The sequence below is a fragment of the Python bivittatus genome, unplaced genomic scaffold, assembly GCF_059951505.1.
Source record: "Python bivittatus isolate LINGU-HERP-01145 unplaced genomic scaffold, Pbiv_v1 ctg000850_np1212, whole genome shotgun sequence".
NCBI lineage: Eukaryota > Metazoa > Chordata > Lepidosauria > Squamata > Pythonidae > Python > Python bivittatus.
This window is the reverse complement of record NW_028277112.1, coordinates 45,576,848-45,594,087: the sequence shown is the minus strand read 5'-3', so window position 1 is coordinate 45,594,087 and position 17,240 is coordinate 45,576,848. Positions and strand designations below refer to the sequence as shown.

The window sequence follows — 17,240 nt, the reverse complement described above, 5'->3', positions numbered from 1 at the left end:
TTAATGTACTAGTAACAAATAATTTCTGATTTGCCATTTCTCAAATATGGTATAAGGGCAGATACGACGCAGTTATGTATTTCCAGGCAAAGTGATGAATACAGTATTTCCACTCATTTGATATTTTTAAAGCCTTCTCAGATTCTTAAATAAAATAAATATAGACTACAATCTTAGAAAGAGGTATGAGTAAACAGCTTCTTCTTAGTATAAATCTGGAAATTCCAAGTATGCTTACATTAAAAAATAAAGCATTTCGCAAAATGAACTCAAACATTTTTTAACCTCTCCATTTAGTCTCATTGTGTTCAGTGACGCCTCCCCTTATGAAAGTGTACACAGGGTTTCAACTTTACTCTGTAACAAATACATTCCTATGCAGCTCTTTTTTTTAAAAAAAGAATCAATTTTATAATAATTATAAAAACCTAAAATGAAAACAGGATGAGCAGAGTAAAAACAGAACAAAACAATCCATGAAAAATCATATACTGGGGGGAGTTAATGTTTTTCCCCCCCCCAAACAATGAATTAAGTAATTAAGTTTACTGCTTTTTAAACAGATTATCTGATAACACCTCCATATAGTCTTAACCAGTCCCTACACTTAGTGAAAATTTCCTCCTTAACAGCTGGTGATCAGCTGTAACTGCTACTGAGTGGCTATTAGCCTTGTGCCTCTGAAGGCCATCTGCTAGAAGACTAGTCCACCTGCTAGACTAGTGGGCGTCTTTGTACAGTCGGTTGGCCACTGTGATAACAGAGTGCTGGACTAGTTGAGTGCAAGGATGAGTGTTGACCAAATGGCAAGTGTTGGAAATAAGTAAGAAAGGTACAGGGCTGTATAGTCTTCTTGGCCCTAGCTTCTCCACTTACTTATAGAGGTATATAACTCAATAGTGCTTGTATCCCATTCCTAAAATATTGTTTGTTTTATGTTGGATCATAAAAACTTTCCCTCCAGCAATACACAGGACTGAACATAAAGAGCCATGGCACGTAGCAACCGAAGAGTCTTAATCTCATTCAGCAACTGGAGGATTTAACAGTGTTAATAACATTGATTTAAAAACATGGGTTTTGGGTGGATTTCACTTTTATTATATACATCCGAATCTATAAGAAAAGGCAGCTGGTTGTGAAGATGAAGGACATAAAAATTTGAATCTGGCCATACCAACAAGAAGATGACATTCACTTGGAATTGGATTTAGCATTGCCTTTCTCAGCACACAATGTTTCAAACTTTAAGGGCACTTCCACATTGCACAGTTTGTGCTTGTTTCCACCCCAAAGCCAGTATGAGTCTGACCTTCAACGTCCCTGACAGACATGAAAAAGAGAAAAGCCATAGCAAAAACAGATTGCTTATAAAGCCCCAGCATTATAAAAGAAAAGAAAAGAAAAATCCAGCTTTTTTCCAGCTTCAGCACAAAATCAGAAAAATGCTGGCGCAAAATACAGCCAAGCTGACATCATGGAAGCAGGTGGTCCAGAACTGAGGTAGAAGTGACATAAAGTGTGCATGTAAAAAGGCCCTAATACTTGCTTCATGTCCATCTTCTTTATGTTCAGTTGGAAGAGAAATTATAGTAAAACCACTTGGTGAGAAGCCTATACTGCACTTGATTTATACCTACACAACCACAATCCTGTGATTTAGTCCAGTGATTTATTTGATGCTAATCCTGTGCAAATTCTGAATACCTCTGTGGGTTCACAACCTAGGTATGAGGAAATACTGCTTTTCTCTAACATGATAAGACCATAAAAATAATTCAATTGTTCCATGCCAATTTTGATTTGAAAGTAGTGGGTCTGAGAGAGCTATTGTTAGAATCAGAAAGAAAAGAGGCACTATAATGCTGCCAACAAAATGCCTCTAGCCACTCATATAATCATTTACTATTCCTATTGTGAACATCTCAAATTGTTCCCAAATTTTTAAAAATACAGAATCATTTGGGGAGTCCTTTTCTGCAGGAACTGTATCTGTTGGTTCATGTTCTTCATCACTGATACTGCACCTGGTTTGAACTTCTATATTTTCAGTAATCATATTCATATTCTATCTTACAAAGAGTTTCTCCCCCTTTTGTTTTAACCCTTTTCCTTGATTTCAGCCTTTAGACCAACAACTTGGTGCCTTTCAATGTTGCACAGGATTAGTCTTCCTCACATACTGCCTTTCTATTTCTCTATGAGCTGCAATCTAATGATCCAGAGGCTTTCTGATAAGCATTCCTCTTCTTCCTTCTGTCATTTTAGCCTACTTCTTAGATTCTCAAGCAAGTGAATGCCTCCGGCAAAGAACAAAAGAGCTTTATCCATTAAACATTTGACTCATTCTCTGCTTGTGCCTCGCTTGACAAACTAATGCACCTCTTGATCCACATCTGCTCTAGAATCCTCAATCCTCACGTCTTTTTTTTAACTACTTTATTTCGTGATGGTACCAAAACCTTTAACAGGTTAACCTGCAAGGATGGCTCATAACAGGTTTAATATTTTCCCTCTGAAGTGTTCCAGAGCCCAAGATAAAAGACAGGTTGCTTCTGTATTGGTATCATGATAATATTTTTAAATAATTTAAAAACCAACCCATAATGCTACCTATCACAGATTGATACAAATGAAGTCTTTAACTAAGTCAGCATGTACAGTACCACCTAGGGGTTGGATTGCTAGCAATAGTATGTTGGTTTGGTCTGCTAGTAGTGAAAGCTACATGTGGCAGAAATGTGACTGATATTCTATCTTTGCAATTTGATTAAGTAAAGCCCTGATTATCAATATCTATGGACCAATTTTCTGACAATCATGACATGTGGAAGATTGTCACATGGAATGTAAGAGGAGTAACCACCCAGAGTCGCTGGCAGTCTACATAAAATTAAAATGATGATGATGATGATGATGATGATGATGATGATGATGATGATGATGATGTAAGGAGCATGGATTAACTAAATGAGAAGGAAAGGACAGAGGAAGGGAGGGAAGGAGGGAGGGAAATTGGAAAGATCAGATCTGAATGAATGTCTTCTGATCTGGAGTGAAGTTGATGAATGTATGAAGGAAAGGAAACATGTAACTTTTATTATAGAAGGTTAAATTCATCTAGATTGTTGTAAATGAATGTATGAACACGTAGACAGGTAAGAGTGGCATCTTATGCTCCAGTGAATAATGATAACAGAAGAAACATGAAATATTGACAAAAGTGGTTACATTCTTAATGAATCTGATTCAAGGGAAAAAAATATTGTGACAGAAATGGACATGACATGAATGTATGAGTGAGGAATAAATGTAAGAGTTGAGGAAAAGTGGTTGGCCATTTGGAAACAGAAGAAGGAGAAGAATGAGAATGGAGATTGAATTGAGAGTGTTTGCTTAGAAAAATATCTGTTTTAAATCCATGATTTAAATATGACTATTTGTTTACATAGTTAAAAAAAGAAATGAATTTAGAAGTTTGATTGATTTGACTGTTTATGTTGAAATATTGAAAGAATCTATGAAGGATGCAATGAGTGTGAACATGGGACAGACCATTATTTGATAGTGTCAGGAATGGATCCTAGGAACTGAAAGAAACTTAAATGAAGGTAGAATGGCTGCTGGAAGCAAACATACAAATCCTAGATAATAGATTAATCTCCCAAGAGAATAAATGGAAAATGGAGGTGGAAGTATCTTGGAAAAGATGAAAATAAATATAAAGTGAGGTAGCATTGTGTGGGATTATACAAATAGGAGAGATTACAAAATGTATTTGGTGGAATGATGAAGTGAGAGATTCCATGACGAGATAATAACAACAATAGCGAAAGAATAATTAATTGCTGTAAAAATGATGAGAAAAATATACTATATAATGCGTATAAAAGAAAAAGAGAGTTCCAAAGAATGGTTAGGATTTTAAAAGGCAAGAAAATGTGCCTATGGCAGCAAAGCTAATTATTGCTCAATGTTGGATTTTTTTGAAAATTTATAATTTGATTTGTGGATTAATAAAGCTTTTTCATCATTGTATTAGAAAAAATACTGATTAACACAGAATAATGAATCTCCAGAGGCAGTACTATAGTTTAACAAATCTGGGCAGATTATATTCATTATGTTAATACCAATAGACTTAATCTTGTCAATTTCCATGATATATGGAAATTATGAAGTACTTTTGATTTTTTTTTTTTTTTTTGGTTGACAGTGACTTTTCTTTTTCTTTGTTTATTTTTCCCTAATGTCTTGTATATTCTTTGTTTAATTCTTTTCTTTTTTTGTTTGGATTACTGTTCAATAAATATTGAAAACAAAAAACAAAAACACATCTTGGAGAAAATACAGAGATCTTGATGAAAATAATATATTGTTTTCACAGTGGATGAATAGGACTAAACAAAGCGTACTGTATGTCAAAGTGAATGGAATTAAAAATAAAAGTGATTAATTGAAGTAAAATGATGCTGGAAACAGTATTCTAGGAATTTGCCTGGGAATGATAGTGATACGTAGATGACAGAAATTGTAATGAAAGCTTTAAGTGCTAAAGCCCAATAAACATTATTTTAAAAAATAATAAATGGATAATGTAAAAATGGTAAGGTTATAGAATGTGTTGGCTAAAAGTATAAGTGATCTGCAAGCTCTAGTAATGAAAATCAAGGAACAAAACGAAAAAATGGGACTAATATGATTTAATAATTTAATAATTATTCAATAAAGAAGACCAAATTAAGTACAGGAACCAGCCTTACAAATAACAGTGAAGATTCTTAAGTGATGGATAACTTCTGCCTTTTAGGAACAACTATCAACAGTAAAGGAACCAGCAATCAAGAAATATACCAGAGACTAGCACTTGGTAGAGCGGCCATAAAGAACCTGGAAAAGATACTCAGATGCCAGGATATGTCTGTAACTACAAATCTTAGAATGGTGCAGGGAATGGTTTTTCCTGTGACACTGTATGGAAGAGAAAGTTGGACTTTGAAGAAGCAGGAATTTCTGTCCTAGAGTATTGATGCTTTTGAACTTTGGTGTTGGAGAAGACTCCTGAGAATTCCACAGATGGCCAAGAAAATAAACAAATGGATCATTCTCACTTGAGGCACAAATGACCAGGCTCAAATTATCACCTTTAGATCTATTGTGCAAAGATCTAGTTCTCTACAGAAGTCTATAATGCTGAGAAAGATGGAAGGAAAGAGAAGAAGAGGATGGCCAGCAGCAATATGGATGGATTCAATTACAGAGGTGATGGATATACTATTGGAAAAGACTGGAGGATGGGATTGGACATAGATCCTCCTGGAAAAGATCTATCTATGTGGTTGCTTGTAATTGACGTTGACTTGATGGCTCATCATCATCATCATCATCATCATCATCAATGTATTATTATCCTTGCTATTTAATATATATTCTGAAGCTATTTTCAAGAATATTTAGAAATATGGAAATTATGAATACTATCAGGAAAAGAGAATTGAAATATTCAAGGCACATGATAGCAGTGAGAAAGATTAACTATTTTGACCAATTATCCATGAAAATTTCACTCACAGATGATACTTATCCTCTCGGGGGGGGGGGGAGGGGGGAATCTACATAGGTGGTTTTGCAAAAATACAGCATCCTTGTTTTTTGCACAATAACATGAAAAGAATTAACAGCATTGATGGTTTAATGACAACCTTCACTAGGAGATGGCAGTAAAAGAATAATAAATGTAGATGGTGCATCTGCAGAAATGTTAAAGTGTTATTTTCTTATGGTGGGGCTGTATGACTTGTTTAATGTTTATGTGAATATTGCAGATGTGCCTGATGATTACAAGAATGTTGTTTCTGTTACCTCATACAAAAGGAAAAGTAGCAAGAATAAATGGAAAAAGTACATAAAAAATAATATATGATATCCCCTTTGTTTTTTAATGTTTTTCAGAAGTATAAAAGGAATGCTTGTGGTTAAAGGTGTGTTGGCTGCAGATGTGAATCAGTGTGTATAGTTGTATGCAGATGATGCCATGCTGTTGTCTGAGAATCCAAATTAATTGCAGCAGATGTTAGATGATATGATGCAATGAGGAGTATGGATTTGAACATTAATGTTTCAAGAGCCAAGGTAGCTTTGTTTAAGAGGAAACATGCAGTGAATTATTGCAAATTATACATAAATGATGAAAAACTAAAGAAAGTGCATGTTGCATATGTTGCTAGAATACTTACCAAAGATGGGAAAGTGGTTGGAGAAATTTTAAGATGTGTAAACGTTAATAGAAAAGCAGTGCAAATTATGCGGTCTGCTGTGAAAAATCAGTGCTTGTTCAAAAAAGCAAAAATGGCTATGTATAAAAGTGTGCTTCTAATGGCTATGTATACTAGTGTGCTTCTGCCCACTTTGTTTTAAGTGAGAATTTGTTGTGTAAGGAGAAACATACAAGCTGAATGCAATGGGAGTCATTACACTGTGGTTAAACAAGAGATAAGAAAGAATGTGACATGAACAAATGTTGATTGAATATAAAAGTGAATGAGAAGCCCAAAAAGTATGCTGAAGTAGTTTGGTCACATATAAAGAATCCATGGTCAAATTGCAAAACAAATATAAAAAGGAAATGTGAATGGATAGAGAAAAGGGAGATGACCAAGAGAGTTGTGATTGGATGAAGATGATGCAACTGTCAGTAAGAAATGAGACATTTAAGAACAAAATGCAGTGTGCAAGTTAGTGTACAGGAGTGGTGGAAACAATGATAGCTTGCAAGGACCGAAGGGTGTGGAAACGTATAGGCGATGACATTGATATAAACTGTATTCAGCTGTCCTTTTTTTTCTTTTAACTCATGCCTTTAATTTCTTATGCTCATTCCTCATGTCATTTCTGAACGTTGCTTCATGTTATCTTGAAAGGGAATATTGTGACGGGTATGAATGTAGGTAAAGTCTTGAGGCTTTCTTATTAAAGGCAACAGATGTTTTGCTTTGCTTTTTAAATCATGATGTTGCATTGGAGAGTTATTTTAGGGTTATTGTTATTATGGCTGGGGTGAAGGATGCCCTGAAGGAAATAAAAACCGGAAGGCTATCTGTATAATATGCATTTCACATATCATGTAGTTATTCTTCTTGAAGTCTCTGTGCAGTCAATATAGATCATCCCTCCTTGACCCTTCTGCTTCTTTTATGCGGTTAATCACTTCTCTCTCTCTCTCTCTCTCTCTCTCTCTCTCTCTCTCTCTCTCTCTCTCTCTCTCTCTTGCTCTCTCGCTGTCTCGCTCTCTCTGTGTTTTGAATTTCTTAATGCCTATGGTAAAGCTAAATCTCTCTTCTTACTTGTTTTTTTTTAATGTGTCATAGAATGAAATTATTTATTGCTATATAGCAGATTGTTCATCAAAGTTTACACAAGGGAAGTTCTTTGTTGATATTCTTGAAAAAGTCCCTAGATCATCTCATAAATTATGCTTGTGATGTGTAATTCTGCCTTGGAACTTTCTAATGACACCTAATCATGGAAGTCCAGCTGCCTATATTTAGACCCAGGATTCGGGGATGGTAATGGTGCCGAAGAGACAAACACACCCTTTCCATAATGTTATTGTTCATAAACAGCTTACTGATTAACAATATTTTCAAATTAAGGAAGACTTGATTCATGAACAGTATTTTTTTCAGATTCCGTACACAATGCATAATAACATAGGAAGGAGCACCTTAAGCTCCTGAATGAGAGGTGGGTTATAAATCAAATTCACAGATAGATTCTCTGAAAGAAGAGAGTGGCATGATTTTTTTAAAAAAAAAAACCAGTCAAACAAACAAACCTGTAACTGTCAAGTAGGTGGTCTGTCTATATAGATTCAATTCTTGTCAACACATTGACAGAGCATTTCTATTTACACAGAGTAAATTCCATCAGGTTCAGTAGTGTTTACTGCTAGATTATAATCATATTTACACTTTCTGCACATTATTAATATTGTAAGATTCAACTGTTTGCTCAGCAGTTGGAGATAATGCACCAAATACCCCCAAATCCTTTCAGGTGTTCATATCGTCATTTTATGTGATAATAGGTCCCATTAGTCCTTTCCTACCAAAATTGTATTACATAATATTAGGTGTTGAAGTAATTTCTTCCTCTATGAAAAGCTTAACTCATACAAATTGTACACACAATTGTACTGCAGCCTAAGATAATACACAATAGTTTGAACACTGTCTGGATCTTTTAATTTAATGCTGTCTATCTGTAGATGGTAAGAGGCAGTCTAGAAAATCTGCATAAATGCAGTGTCACAAATTAGTTCTTATGGCAACTTTGGAAAGCTGTTTAAATCCTTTTTCACTCTATTTTCTCCCTTCCCTTACCAAATATTTCCAAAGAAAAGCAGGAGAGCTCTTGAGATTTCATTGCTTCTACATAGTATAGAACTTATAAGACCAAAAGACTCACTACTCTGTGTTTATTAAAAAAATATTATCATTTTGTTGAAACATTGTGCAGTCTAAAATACAAAGAGTAGTTACAATGCTGAATGCTGCCATTTTTATAAATCATCTGCTTGTTTTATATGCAATATTTCTTATACAACAGCACAGACTAGTGGTTGCCGAACTATTAACAAGCACATGGATTCAGCAGTTAGACAATGGCATAACATAAAAACACGGAAACTTCACTAAAAAAGTTATTCTTTTAAGGTTTAAATAGAAAGAATTGCAAGTTTTGCTCAGCAAAATTTATAATACATAGTGAGTAACACGAGTCTCTGCCTAAAATCTTACACTGTATTCTAACTTAAATCAGTCAGTAGTATTAGTGAGAAATTTAATTTGTCCTAACTGATGCTTCCCAAAGTAAAATGCAAAGTACAAAGTCGTGTATTTATTTGACCAAAAAGGCCACTTTATAGAGATACATCTTGCCCATGTTTTTAGAAATGCAGTGACATTTTTTTATTCCAGCAGGCATTTCTAGATTATTATTTTAATTAGATTTATTGATGCATTAAAATGTCATTTTTAAATTGAATTTCTCAGACTTGATTTTTAATTTTGTTCAGTGATATCAGCTTCTATGATATATTGTATACAGAAAGATAGGATAAAAATACATTTGACCTTAACAACACTCTGAGTTATTGTTCCAGCTATATATATAATTGAATTTTTAATTATCTCTGAATTCTTATTAATAATTTTATAAACTGTGTTTATTTTATTTTTTAGAAAATTCAACATTTATAAATTATTGTTGGGTTATAATCTCATTTATAGGAGTTAATTACTATGTACAATAAAATGCTACCTGACTCTTTGAATAAATAAAAAGAATGCACAGTTGTATAACATACCTATTTTAAAAATTGGACTTTCTAAAACCAAGCACACTGAGACTTTCTAATCCTTCCTAATCCTTTAGTTGCTAATCATTATAGCAACTAAATGAAAATACATTGAATTAGAATAAAATAAAGTACTTCACTGCTGCTCATAAGTTATTCTTTGATTGATAAGGTGTCTTATAAACCATTGAACAATCATCTTCCTAACATCTAATTTTGTTATTTAGAGAAGACTGTTTCTATGAAGAAGAAATTCAGACTGTAGAGCAGTTTCCTCCTTAAAGTGTCAGTGCAGTTCAGACACAGCTTCACCTCATGTTTGAAGCAGTCTAAAACATGAGTCAGGGATTAAGAATAATAAATAACGAAATAACGAAGCAAAACTTGAGAAACCCTGCAATGTGACTCCTTAAGAGAAGCCCTGAATAAATCTCCACCAGGATCAGTGTATGCTTGATTTCATAAGGATATTTAAAATGTTCTGTGGATCAGGATAAATAAATTTACTTAATAAAATCTGCATTTTGCAGTTTAAGTTGGCTAAGAGTCTTTTCCAAGTCCCTTCTTTACATTGAAGATTAAGTAAGAGAGCTGAAAACATTGCTCGAATAGAACTCAAGGCAATATCTATTTATCAGTTCCTTGACAGAATCCAATTTGCCCTCCTTATTTTCAGTGAAGTGACATACTGGAAGGATCTGGCCCCTTTCACCATAGTGATCCATTTTCCTGACAGCTTGTTGTTTTCCATGCGCCTTTTTCTTAATGATGACAACAATATTCTGTACATTACTCTCTAACAAATAGTTACTATTTTCTGTTAAACAATTTTTATTGATTAATTTGATTTAGATGAAATATAACTACATCCTAGGCGACTGCTTGGAAATATTTAATGTACCTATATGTTTAACAGGAAAGCGGCACGACTGCTTTCATAGAGTCCTTCATTAATGGAAAGCTTAACTCACAGTATGAGAATAGGAGAATGTTTTAAGATTCAAATGAAAGTGTTGTTTTTAAAAAATACCCTTTTTCAATAAATTTGTGTCAGTTGTGAATGGAGGAGAAGGTAATTTGGAGCATTTAGCATACACAGTGCAAGGATCTGCACACATGAGGCATATTTGTCAAAAGTACATATTCTGATTGTAAATTCTGAGCAACCATAGGATTTTTTCCCTGCAGCAGCAGAAAGTGGAGAAACATTAGATGGATTCTAAAAGGGGAAATGAGGAATACTCATAGGAAGTCAGGTCACAACCTCACACCAGTTTCTGAGCAGTTAGATTCTGAAGTATGATACATTCCAGATGAGATTTATCAGCAGCACACAGAAATAAAAAATGATTGATGCTCTTGGAAAACAAGAATTTTAATTAAGTGTTCACCTACTGTTCTTAGACAGTGCAACCTTGAATGGATTAAGAATTTCAGGATGTCTGAAACAATCTAAGGAGAATAATGCTGCTTGTCACAAGAGATGTTTTGCTTGGGCTTTCTAATTAAGGTCATGGTTGTGTATAGGTTTATGTATGTGTATATATTCCTTTGTTGGTGACTCCTTTGGGAAATCAACAACAAAAGTCAATGAGACTAACAGATGTAATTAAGAAAAGAGACCTGAAGCCACAGGAGGTTTTGATCTGAGTGAGCATTTTGTTGATGTGTAAGTTAAAGCTATTTTTTCCTTGCATAAAATTAGACACTAGAGAAAATAGTATAGTAGAAAAGAGGCAGCAAAGGGAAAGTAGGAGTAGAGTTGCAGAACTGTTGATAGGTACAGTGACTGATTATGTGCTGTCAAGTCAATGCTGACTCTTAGAAAACACTTAGATTTTCTCTAGGACAATCTGTTCCCAACCTGGTCCTTCAGGTCTTCCAACAGTTCACCCATCACCAGTGTAATTGTGTCCATCCACTTTGCTGGTGGTCATACTCTTCTCTTTCCTTCCACTTTAACCAGCATTATGGACTTCTATAGAGAGCTAGGTCTTTACATAATGTGTTCAAAGAATGATAATTTGTGCCTCTCAACTGATTTATCCTGGAGGTTGATTGTTCTATGATCCATTTGTTTTCTTGGCTATCTTTTCTTGGGTATTCTTGGGTATTCTTTTCTCGAATAGCAAAGTTTGAAAGAACAAGAGCAATAGTATGTTAGTTGGAAATTCCTTAAGTTTATAATCGCAACCCATCTGGGAAGCATCAGTGTTAGTCTATATTCTACACCCTTATACAACAGCAGGGAAAGTTATTTCAGTCACTGTCCAAAGTGTTGTCCATATAGGTGTTTACATGGAGATGCAGATTCAATTGGCTTTTTAACTAGCCCAGCAATTCTGTGGTTACAAATTTCAATACTGTTAGCAGATCTTTATTTCAGATCTCAGCCTAACCCACCCACAGATACATACAAGAACAATTTATTTATTGACTAAAATATCTATGCCCCACTTCAATGTATGTTTTCAAGTTAAATAATATTGAGAAATGAGTACCTCTTTGCTGCTTGCATCAGTACATTACAGAGGTCATAGAGATGTTTTTGGTATGGAAGCTAGATTTCCACATAATGGCAGGAATGTAAACAACAGAGGAGATAAAATAATTCATTTGTACCAATTAATTCTCATGCAGCAGGTCACAACTTGTGCCATCACAATTTACCTTGAAATAGGCTTTGTTTCCCATTAGAGTTATGGTCAATAACAAACAAACAAACAAACAAACTCCAGTTATATTTTGAAACATACATTTAGACTCCTATATCATATAAATGGCCTTACCTTATCACTCTGTTATGATAAAGACATACCCTTCTACTATGATTAATATACAAAAAATGAATCAGGAAAATTAAATGTTCCAGCAGATGGCGATAAACTTCCACTTACCCCATAGATATATTCCATTTGCAAAACTTAAGATTCATACTTGATCCTGCATATGGGTGGGTTGGTTGGTTGGTTTTAACTTGAAAGCTTTTGTATGAATGAGGCTTTTGTTATTCATAGTAGTAAGAATAACAGTAGTAAGAAATGTGTCTTTTTTGTGGTACGCTGTGGGATTTTGTTTGGCTTTGTTTTGCACGATGGGTGATACATAGATTCACATAGGATTGTACAAACTCTCCTTTCAATATGCAGTTTCATATTAAAACCACTTAAGAAAAAAATAGTATGGTGCGTTTCTTGTATTTAAGATCAATGCAGATGAGAGGAAAAGTACCTTTTAAAAATTCAAATGTCAATGACTTAGCATTGTGACCAAACCTAATTTCAGTGGTCTGGTGGATGAATCATTTGTTTCAGAGATTAGGATATCTGAACTTTTATAATGAAAGCATAAGATGGAGTTCATTAATATTTTTTTGTTAATATGTGCAGAACATCTGTCCCTGAATCTCCCATTTCTGTCTTTGTCTGATGGGTACTGTGTGTGTCCTGAAATTTTTTTAAAAAAAAATCATTTTAAAAAAATACATTTCAACTGCCATTTTGTTTTACCTTGCTTTGGCAAATCTTCAGAGATTTTGAAATCATTTTGAAGTTTGGCTTTTAGGAAACTGTATTTGTAAAAAGGCAATGCCACATTCCTTTTTACATGCTTGGCTAAATATGAACTCTTCATTTAAAACAGTGACTTTATCAGAGTCGAAAGTCTATCTTCCCAGGTCACACTTTGGAAAAAAAAAATTATAGCATGGATGGAATTAATGCAAAGCCAAACAGCAAGAAGCTGAGCATGGGTGGGTGGGTGGATGTGTTTGTGAAGCGGCCTTTTCTGTCAAAATACTAAAAGACGCAGATAAGTTCTTTTTTCATTAGCAAAGTGAAAAGCACTTTTGTTTTTCCAAACAACCCTACAACAGAACTAACAAGCATTTCTAAAATTAGCTTCTTATCTAATCTTTCATATATACTAAATCACTGATTCTTCTTCTGAAATACATTAGTGGGTTAACATTCCATGTTCTAACAGTCCCTTGTTATATTTACTATGCATCAAACTTGAATTCATTTTTGTATGTTTTTGTAGGGATTAAGGCACCAGGCTAGAAACTGGGAGACTGTGAGTTTTAGTCCTGCTTTAGGCATGAAAGTCCAGCTGGGAGACTTTGAGCCAGTCATTCTCTGGGACCGACAATGGCACTGACAATGACAAAGGAGACAATGGCAAACCACTTCCAAAAATATTGCCAAGAAAACTTCAGGACTTGTCCAGAAAGTTGCCAGGAGTCAACACTGACTTGAAGGCACATACACACACTCCAAAAAAGGATTTGGATGGCTAAAAAGAGGCATGTGTAGTATTTGAACAGAATTCCCAAAGTATAATGTGTACAACTGGGAGACAGTTTGGTGTAGTGGTGAAGGCACCAGGCTAGAAACCAGGGGACCATGAGTTCTGGTCCCGCCTAGGCACAAAGCCAGCTGGGTGACCTGGGGATATCACTTTATCTCACCCTCGGATGCAGGGAATGGCAAACCACTTCTGAAAAACCTTGCCAAGAAAACTGCAGGGTCTTGTCCAGGCAGTCTCCGAGAATTGGACACAATTGAACAGATTTTAAAAAAAATGTATACGATTAAACTGTTCCATGAAAAGGATGAGTTTGATTGCTGTTGCTACTCCTGCAGCTGCTGCTAAAGACTGCTGTCTGCCCATTGCTGCTGTTGTTGACAAGGACAGCCATTTGCTAAAAGTGGAGCCTCCTTTTCTGCCTTTGCCAGCTGCCAGATTTGAACCTCCCAGATAGCTGTGACCAATTCATTCCTCCACTGTTGCAGGAAGGTTTAGCTCACACAAGCTCCCCTTCAGGCAAGGGGTACTCCTGGCAGTCAACGCATCCTCCCCCCCCCCCAGATAATTCCTAATACCCTTGCTCATCTGCCTCAACACAGTATGCAGGAGTTAGAACAGAGGCTTTCCCAAGCCTGCTGTATTTGGCATCTGCCAGTGAGGGGATTTCACAAGGAGTCTCCTTCTACCAGTGAAGGGACTTTACCAGGAGAAGCTCCTACTAAGGAGCACCATGTTAACAACCATAAAGTTGGAAGCTGAAGAAAAGGCTTGAGATTAGCATGAGGTGAGAAATTGTAAGCCACTTCTGCCAACTAAGTAATCCCACTGATACAAATTGTCCCAACCATGGCTGCCTTGCATAACCAGACAATCAAACATCAGTTCCATGTAGTTTCAAGAAGTTACCATCCTTTGATAGTTCCCTCCGGCAGCAGTGAATGTAGCTTGCAAATTTGCAGCACAATTCTATGAAGTACCCTTCAGTGGTGACACTGTCTGGTTCATTGGTAGCTTTGTTCCCACCACCCCAACCCCCTTGCCTGCAATGCCAGAAAATATACCACTTTTCCAAATCAGCTTTTAATCTATCCAAAGCAGTTTGAAGAATCTGATTTTAATGAGGAACTCGAGTTGTTGCAGAGATTGGATTGAAAGATTCAAAGCTTTGTCCAGCCCTAGAAGGGACCTCTTGTAAGATCAGGAAAAAATGTTTCATGGGGTGTATTTAGCTTCTCTGGCCAAGAAATTGATTTTGCCAGTCAAAATTGATTTTTTTAAATGGTGGATTTCCTTTTTCAACTCATGGAATTAAGTGATTTGGATAACTTGGCCCACTTCTTTTTGCCTCGTCTTGTCTTTTAAGGGAATCCAGTTGCCTAATCCAATGCCTGCTTTATTTTAGCACAGAAAGAACTTTCTCACTAATGTGTTATTTTACCTCAGTGGGTCTGGTGACTGCCTAGCTGCCAAATTTGACTTTCAAAAGCCCACACAAGTTCTTTTCTAATTAACACCATGTAGTCACATATGGAATGTCTCAAAATAAACATTATTTGCACAATAATTATTTAAGTGGATTTATAGCATGTCTAATTAAAACATCTGTGCATCTCTTTACCTTTCAAAGATATCATATTTTGTTCAGATTAAAATAATGTATCGTTATGTATCTAACTGCCCTCTAAGGTTAATCAGACACGTCACAGAGATAATATTTCCAGTGGTAAAAATAAATTCATAATGCCAATGCTTCTTTTTCTGGTGTCAAAAAGAGTTCTTATATTTATTATGGTCTTCCAAACACTCTCAAACTCTATATATTTATATACATCCCATCTAATCCCTCATATGGTATGAGAGATTGGATACAAGGTATCCAAACCTGCTTTCCAGCCTATCTTCGCTGGAAACCTTATCAAGATAGTTCTCATTTTCAACATTTTATATGTCGTATTAAAAATAATTTTTTTAGAAATTCCATTAGTATTAGCATGGATATAATCATTGTTGTTCTGCTGTCAAAAGATAATTGGATATTACCCTTGTGGGAGAAGGGAGAGACAGTTCTCGCCACATTGTGGACTATAGCAATTTTCCATCACTCACATTAACACAGTTGATGACAGGAAACATGCAAATTCTCTTCCTCCTTGCTTATATCCAGAGTACTAGAAGTTTCTAGTATCTTCTTCATGCAAATAATCTTTCTTTTGCTTACATTTTTTATGCTTGTGTGACATGACTACATAGAACATAATCAGTAATTTTAAAATGTCCATATGATTTATATTGTTTTGGAGTTAATAAAAGTTGCAGTTCAACATGGCAATGAATATTGGTGAGGATTTATAATAAATCTATCAGATCTAGGCTGGAAAAATCCATATGGCCGATAGATTCCAGCAAAGAGACATAAAATCATAACCTGTCACCTAGTGATTGTCTGGTATTTTGCAACTCAGATCTGGTAGTTTTAGTTTATAAACAAACTTTCATAGCATCCACAATTTGTTTTATACAGAGTAATTTAGGAAAAGAATGGTTTGGGTACATACACACACACACACACACACACACACAGAAAGAGAGAGAGAGAGAGAGAGAGAGAGAGAGAAACACTGGCTTATGGATAAATTATGTTGTTGTTCTAGAAGAAAATGATTAAAAAGATATTTAGAAAAGGAAAAATCATATAAACTTGAATTCCAGTTTTCATTTTAATGAACAGATTGCCCTTTCTTAAAAAAAGATGGGAAGCAAGCGGATCAGGCACTGAAATATGTAAATAATAATGTATTTCATATTAATACATTGTTTAAATTAATGCATAAAATTGGTCTAGTTAGTTTTTTTTAGATTTTATATTTTCTCAAGATCAATGCTTCTTAAAGAATCCCAAACATGTTAACAGCACTGATAAAGCTAAATATTGTTTTTTTATTGTACTATTATTCTAATTTTCCACTACTATTGGAAAATTAAAAATTCCAGGAAATATGGTAGAAGTTATATTTTGTGGATTTTTTAGTTAAACTACAATAAAATATTGAAAATGAAAAACAACAGAAGACCTCAAAAGGGGGAAACAGAAACTGTATTTACTGTCAGATACACACAAATGCATTTAACGATATGTGTCTATACAAATTCATTTGTATAGGAGGTAATCTATTAATAATTACTTCACTGACATAAGTAAAGATGTAGAGCAAATGTGAATCCAACAGTATTTATTTAAGGGATTCTTTGGGAGTCTTTGCTACCATGTTATCTTTTCAGTCAATGAAAATTTAAATTTAAGTACCATTGATTGAAAGAAATATGTACTTTAGCTTTCTCGTATTTGCTATTGTAAATCTGGCAGCTAACAACAAAAATTAACTTATTGTGATGTCCAAATATATGTGTGCTGAGGAAAATGGTAATAAAACTACATATAATAATTTGTTATTCAAGATTTTTGCATCATTTTTCCAACTTCTTCAAAAATTACCTTGCTGTACTTGAATCCAGCAGCAGTGATAAGGCAAATAATTCAGTAACTTTCAATGTTCTAGCACTGAAAAGACAGGGG

The 17,240-nt window shown here is 34.8% G+C and overlaps 1 long non-coding RNA gene across 1 annotated transcript in view; it reads left to right on the top strand.

The window, feature by feature from the left end:
- LOC148213824 (uncharacterized) overlaps window positions 1-17,240 on the top strand; it is a 328,533-nt gene that overhangs the window by 303,001 nt on the left and 8,292 nt on the right. The gene's annotated exons all lie outside the window — the stretch shown is intronic.